Source organism: Toxorhynchites rutilus, chromosome 3 (genome assembly GCF_029784135.1).
Source record: "Toxorhynchites rutilus septentrionalis strain SRP chromosome 3, ASM2978413v1, whole genome shotgun sequence".
Lineage (NCBI taxonomy): Eukaryota > Metazoa > Arthropoda > Insecta > Diptera > Culicidae > Toxorhynchites > Toxorhynchites rutilus.
Genome location: NC_073746.1, coordinates 246,611,536 through 246,618,493, shown reverse-complemented (window position 1 = coordinate 246,618,493; position 6,958 = coordinate 246,611,536). Strand labels below are relative to the sequence as shown.

General features: G+C 38.7%; 1 protein-coding gene across 5 annotated transcripts in view; it reads left to right on the top strand.

The window, feature by feature from the left end:
- The window catches only part of LOC129778971 (uncharacterized), a 533,137-nt gene that overhangs the window by 87,227 nt on the left and 438,952 nt on the right, over nucleotides 1–6,958 (top strand). For all 5 annotated transcript variants that reach the window (XM_055786185.1, XM_055786184.1, XM_055786183.1 and 2 more), the window contains one exon: nucleotides 915–1,928. The gene's annotated coding sequence lies outside the window, so the exon portion shown is untranslated. The remainder of the gene's footprint in view (nucleotides 1–914; nucleotides 1,929–6,958) is intronic.

The window sequence follows — 6,958 nt, the reverse complement described above, 5'->3', positions numbered from 1 at the left end:
ATCGTGAAATGGAAATGATCACCCTAATAAAAAGATGAAAAATATGGATCTAATATTTTGCCATAAAATAAAAAAATACCGCTCCATTGCACAGCAAATTCGCTTCGTGAACTTAAGACGATTCCTGAATACAGCTATGAAAACAGTTTCGATGATTGGATTGTTCGTTGGCAAAAGTGTATTGCTTCCGGACCTATTTTTAGGGCGATAATATAAAATAAGATGATAAATAAAGCAATTTCTTTAAAAACACAAATTCCCAGTGTATATTTGATTGAAAATTTATAGACTAGATATGATAAATACTAGAGTACTACGCGTGCTGAGTCAAAATTGTTTTCTCAGGTCATAAATAAACGTTATGAAATACATTGGAAATCCGTATATTCATTCCATCATGTGGTTGAGAATAGCATCACTTATCGGAATAAATTCTGTCCAAAAAATGTCATTCCAAAATTCCTCTCCTCCCTCTTGTTATTATAACGCCGTGGTCGACGTCATTGTTGACTATTTGAAGTTCGAATCGCTAAAATATGCACAATATGAATGGAACAAATTTTATATCGCAACAAACGATTCGTCTCCAATGTGAAGGTCTACAATAAATATTCGATCACAACTTGGATTTATATCGCAGCTGAATAGAAAAACATATTAAAATGACAAATTGCAACATAACGCAAAAAATATGCAATATAAAAGAGCCAATGAGAGACACTGTATTGAGCTCGAAAAACACAAAAACCTTCAATTATAGGTACTCGTACAAATTTTACGCCAATTCTCCGCCATTTGTATTCAAATAGTATATTAAAATCTGAATCACTTCCCATCGCTAGATGTAATCCACGAAATGAATATCTTATCCTAAAATTATCTTTTACCTTCTTCTCTCCGTCCCTCCCTTCCAGATCGCAGCCGACTAGATAATCGCACCAAACCGAACACCGGCCATCGTCAAGCGACCGCCGGAAGATTTATGAAACCAATTTAGCGGCCGATCTGAGCACGCAATAGGAAAAAAAGCAAAAGCAAACCAACAGTTTTCCGCCCTTTCCATTCTGGATCGAATTTTACACTGCAGTATAAGGTGGAGGGTCGCCGCAATAACAGACAGCTTCGCGGATGGTGGCAGAGATTGGTGCAGAGTAAAGTGAAACGAGAAAGAAAAAAAACAGCATATAATTGCAATGCTGAAAGTGAGAACAACGTGAAAATTGCATAGAAACGATCGCGGCGTAAAAATACCCATAAAATCCACCTCACTATGGCAACTACCCCGCGTCCGTTGTGAGCACGAGAGGTCTCTCGATTTTATTTCACTCTACAACAGCAGCGTCTGGATGCTGGAAAATTAATGGAATAAAAATTGTATCATCAGCATCGCGCGGTGTCGAGTGCCAACAGCACTGCTGGAAAACAAAAAACGCGAAATAAAGGATGGTAAAGTAAATAGCAGAGGTGGAAGAAATTAACGGAAAATTGTTCGGGTCCGAATTGTGTCAGTTGTGTAAGCCCGGGTTTTATTTTTATTTTGCTCGCCTCGTTCGCGTGGTTCATCAACTCATACATACACAAATGGTGTTAGATAATTCGGGCCGCCACAAAGGCGGAAAGTGAAAAGTCTGGGAAAATTGGTTCAAGCCCTCGAGAAGATTTGATGCCAACTCATTGTGACGGCAAAGGGGGGCAGTGAAAGTGAGTCAGGAGTCAGGTTGCGCGAGAGCCTGCGAGGGAAACACTCGACGCAGCAATAATAGTGGGTGAATGAGTGGAAATCATTAAGATAATATGCATTTCGTACGTTGTCCGAGTTGTGTTTCGCTCGGTGTGAAAAGCCTACGTCACAATTGCCTCCGGAGCTGTTATCTTGACAAGTGATACAACAACGGCGGCCCTCCGCTTTGGCGGCGACTTTGAATTAGGTAAGAGTTTGTTTTACCACTTGGTGGAAGCTTGACAGTTGTTATGTTATGTGCTTCAATCCGACGGGTGGGCAAGGAAATGCCATTAAATAGAGATAGGCATTTGTGTTTATGGTTGAATTTGTTCGGGTGTTCACGCTTGATTTGATGATCTCATTCGAGTGGGAGTGGATGATTTTATTTACGTGTTTTTCTCTGTTACCATTTCTCGGAAAAATATATAACAATAATTTTTACATGGCCCAATTATCGAATGCTTAGTTGACTTTACAAGTTCTGTTCATGTTCGGTTTCTCATTGAACAATGTAAATATTTGTATATTGTTACCGACCAATGACGCAACAGGGAGGGCAGTTCAAGTTTTGTTTAATTAAATGTAGTAATTGTTGAAAAATAGTCTTTGAGTAAATTTGTTTTGTTTCTTGTTGGCTGGATCCTGAATTATATTGTCGTTAAATGTAAATTTTTTGTATGAATTCTGTATTGTACTAACTAACATTAGCTTTAAGTGTATAAATGTACTAACCTCAATATTGTAATTTGTAACGATCGTCAGCCCCCTTGAACAAAATCGGCGGGCAAAAGATAATTCATTGATGGTGTTCCGGAAGTGGGGGAGATAGTGAGAGAGGTAGGAATGCGATAGAGGAATATTTGGGAGAGGAAGGATTGAGAGAGGAGAGTAGACGGAAAAAGGAAGAAGGATTAAGGTTTCGTGGAAATGAAAAAACTATAGGAGGTTGTGTCCAAGATACGACCGCATTGTTGACGTAGAACTACGCTGTTATTTTACATAAGTCGTTTGTTTATACCTTCGGATATTATTCTATAATGCTGTGAAATTTTAGAAACAACTGCCTAGTAGAATAATCTCTGAAATGTTTTTTTCATTGTAGAATCAGTTGACGATAATTGATTGATGATTCATTCTTGCCCTCGCAAAACAATACACTAGCTGATCGTATGTTGCAATTTATTTCATGTCAATGCATTAAAAATTTACCTCAAACGCTATTCTGGTGGCCTTTTTCGTAATAGACATACACTCGGCTACAGTCGATTATATACATGTTGCACCAGCACCATTATTCCACATCTCATAACTACATCAATATATCTTTGGCACCGCATGGAAACAACAACAATGACAACTCTTGCAAGTATCAAATATCATGCTACATGTTATTTAGTATTGCTTCAGTGGAATCGCACCTCTAGGCATCGTTTGTACAACGTAAACCAAGCGCCAAACAAGTGTTCGCCATAGCATGCATACAAAGCCATAACATTGGTAGCTTGAAACTACTAGGAATATAAGCACTTCTCGTCATTTTGCTCTTTTCTCAAAAGAAACGGTTCTGTTTATATTACTGGCCTCGAAAAAAGTTGCATTACTTTCTCATACTCGAGAGAAGCGCAGCTGTCACCCTTAGTGGAGGAAGTTTTACTACTGGTAAGCGAAACCTAATCCAAACAAATCTCAAAACAAAACAAAAAATCTGAACAAAATTCCAGAACGACATTTACTTTCCTGGTGACTAAACAAGCGAAATAAACTCTTTTGTTAATATCAACAACCTCGAAAACAGTAGCATTGCTTCATTATGGTCAAGAGTAGTGCAAAAGCTATCCTAGTTGAAGGCAGATTTGCGACTGGCACGCGAACCCAAATAACTTATAACATTCCAGTAAGATATTCAAGATGCTTGGTTTTCCCCAAAAAAATTTTTTGGCGCACAACCTTAACGCCTACTTTGCCATAACGTCAGTTTAATGCATTGATGTATTCTCAAAGACACCAACGAAACCCTTATGATGACGGAAAACAAACAATATTAACATGTTAATGTTAATGTTAATGTTAAGACTGAATTATGCCACACCGCTTTTACTCTGCTGTAACACCAATCGATGTGAATTCGCTGATGCTGCCTGGGTAACGGAGTTTACATTTTCGATCGACGCGCCGAAATCGCCTACTTCGCTGTTGTTCGATGTGGTGTCACACTCGCGAAGGCTCGGTTCAGTGCGAGCGCTTTTCACTGTACCAACATCGCATGCATCATTAGTTGACGCTTGCCTCGAAAATCAATTGCCCCTGGCAATGCGTTTTCTTTTTTGATGTCTCGAGCCTGCCTTCCTCTTCTTCTTGCTCATCACACAGCGTCCAATTTATGACGCGGAAAGGAAAACACACCATACGAATAACGCGAAAAACGAACAGAAAAACCAAACGACGATATCCAAGTTGGATTACCACTGGTGGGGTTCAATCTTAGATCGAAGCGCAGCGAAAGCAAAGTGAACTGGATTGCTCAACAGTCCGATGCCGAATGAAAGTTTGCCTCAGGAAGGAAGGAAGGTATTGAATTAGAGAGACTTTAAACTCTGAGAGTTCATTCGTCTCTAGAAGTTTGCCTCAGCGAGATCCACTGTTTATATTCTAGGCAAGTATTCCCCTTCATTCTTCTACTTTTCCTTTGTTCACGGAGACTTTAAATCCTACGATTTCCCCTTCATTGGTCGTCGATAAGTTGCTCGTTATTGATAGCTCTGTTCGGGAAAGCACACAAATGGACAGAACAAATGTATGAGAAAATGGAAACGCTTAAGGTTTTCATGAATTTTAACCATTTACAAACCAGGGGATTCTAATGTACAGCATGTTAAACAAATCTTAGGGAATTTCAGATTCGTTTAGTATGTAAATCGCCAAAATCCGTTCGCGGCAAAAATAGTTGTTAAGGTTAACTTTATTTCATAAAAACGTGACCTGTTTTCTGATTTGGCCCTTAATGAAAGACGTAGTTCTACGTCAAAAGGCCTCGGCCACTTTAGCTGGAGTTTGGAAGCGACCAACACCTATCTAGAAAATAGCAAACTTCAAAAACCGTTAAAAGTTTTGATTGAGAGTGAGTTGAACACTATCGGGCGTGTGATAAAAAAAACAGGGACGTTCCGGTTCACGCCACGCTGTTTCCAAGCGTGCCCCCGGATTACTAACCTCCAGCCACCCGTGTGCAACATAAGTGCTGCAGTAATACCGAATTTTGTCACGGATCCGAAAATTCGCAAGCTAGCTAACCAGTGGAAGCGCATTTTAATCCACGAAGAAGGTACGTGCTACAGTTCCCCCTTTCTCTCCGTTACACCAACCACGTGTCATCAAAGGGCCCCAACGGTCGACGAACGGCGCCGGAATGAAGAAATCGTGTCAAATAAAATGTAAATTGTAAAACAATTATTAGTTTTTTCTATTTAGCTTTACATTTCAAACCAGCCCTGTTGGGTTGCTCTCTTGGTTGCGACAGTGTCGTCCGCGGTACAGGGAGTCCCCCGTAGTTCGGAAGCCGACCCTGAGAAAATTAGATAGAGGTGAGCTAAGCTGGGCGGTTATGGAGCAATCCATAACTTTCAATACCAATCGGATAATTGTCGTTATCAATGATTATATTCTACGCCATGTGGTTAGCCTAGCTTCGATTTGCCAAATGAATCACAATCAATGATGTCTCAGAACTCCTATCAATGCGAAAGTTCTAGTTGTTGACACACGGTGACGCCGGATTACACAAGAGTTGCTAAAGAAATGCTTCTTTTCGCTACATTGCAAAATGATCCTGGAGGTGCATTCAAGCGTAAATTAGCATTCAGAGCTCGACAGTTATTCTCTAGACAAAAATAGTCTTCGACAAAGTTGTTACATATGTTAGAGCGCTAATTTTTATATTATCAAATATAGGGTGACCAAAACTGTCGATGAAATAAAAAATATATAGTAGTATCGTATGTGTCTTTATAGATTGAGGTAAACATAGTTCGACAATGTTGCAGCCCCAATTATTCAAGACATCTTTGTTTTTTTTCTATCTCTTGAAATAACCGATATAGCGCTTTTTTTTTTAGGTTGCGTTAGGATCACCATGAAAAAAACTGTTTTCTCGTTCAAACTTTTAAATTTTAAATTCTACATGCACTACATGTAGACACTAAAGATTTTTAGAGTTTACTAATACAAACATTTCGCGATGCAGAACTTGTCAATATCTCAACTCCACTCAAAGTTATTGATATTTCTTCACAAAAATACGCTCTCTTCTGTGGAGGCGATCTGGCTTAGTGGTAACATCCATACCTCTCACGCAGAGATCAAGAGTTCAATTCTCACTCCCGACATTCTTCCAAAAATGGAAGTAAATGTGACGAACCAGACAAAATGTGTTGAAAGTCACTATAATAGAGAAAAAAAACGCTCTCTTCATTTGTTTGTTATTCTTACTGGGGCAAACATAAACAAAATTTATTGGCATCATTTGAAAGAGCATACTTCACTCTACATAATGTGTGATTTTGAAAACTATGTTATTTTTTGAGTTTGAGTAAATTAAAATTGTAATCTTGAGTTTTTGGGTGAAAAACCATCAATAACTTTGAGTAGGATTAATATATTGACATGTTCCGCATCGAAAAATGTTGGTCTTGATTAACTCTGAAAGTCGTACAAAGAGAGTTTTGATGTAGAATTTGAAATAAAAAAGTTAAAGTAGGAAATGGTCACCCTAACGCAACTTAGAAAAAGGACTAAATCGATTATATTGAAATATAGAAAGAAGTTTGGTTATACAAAGTTGATTTAAACAACTGGAACTACAACATTGTCAAACTAAATTTATCCCTATCTATAAAGATAGGAAAGTTAGATTTTCGATTTCACCTAAAATTTTGGTAACTCTATTTTTTTTCCAAAATATATATTTTTATCAAGGCTCATATATGTACCCCATATCTAGCGTGGTGCGTCTTCTCGACTCGAGGAATCCAGGATAGAATGGTCACTAGCCGGCGCAATCATCAGCTCATGTAGAGTTGTCTTGAGCGGTACAACCTTTGGCTCTTGTTGAATGATCAGTGGACTGCACAACCTTCGGCCCGTGTATCTGTAAAGCGTGTGTGTATGTATTGCCGCGACCAATTAAAAGTTTACAGATCGGATAGGAGGGATATGAAACAGAGACACAACGAAGGAAAC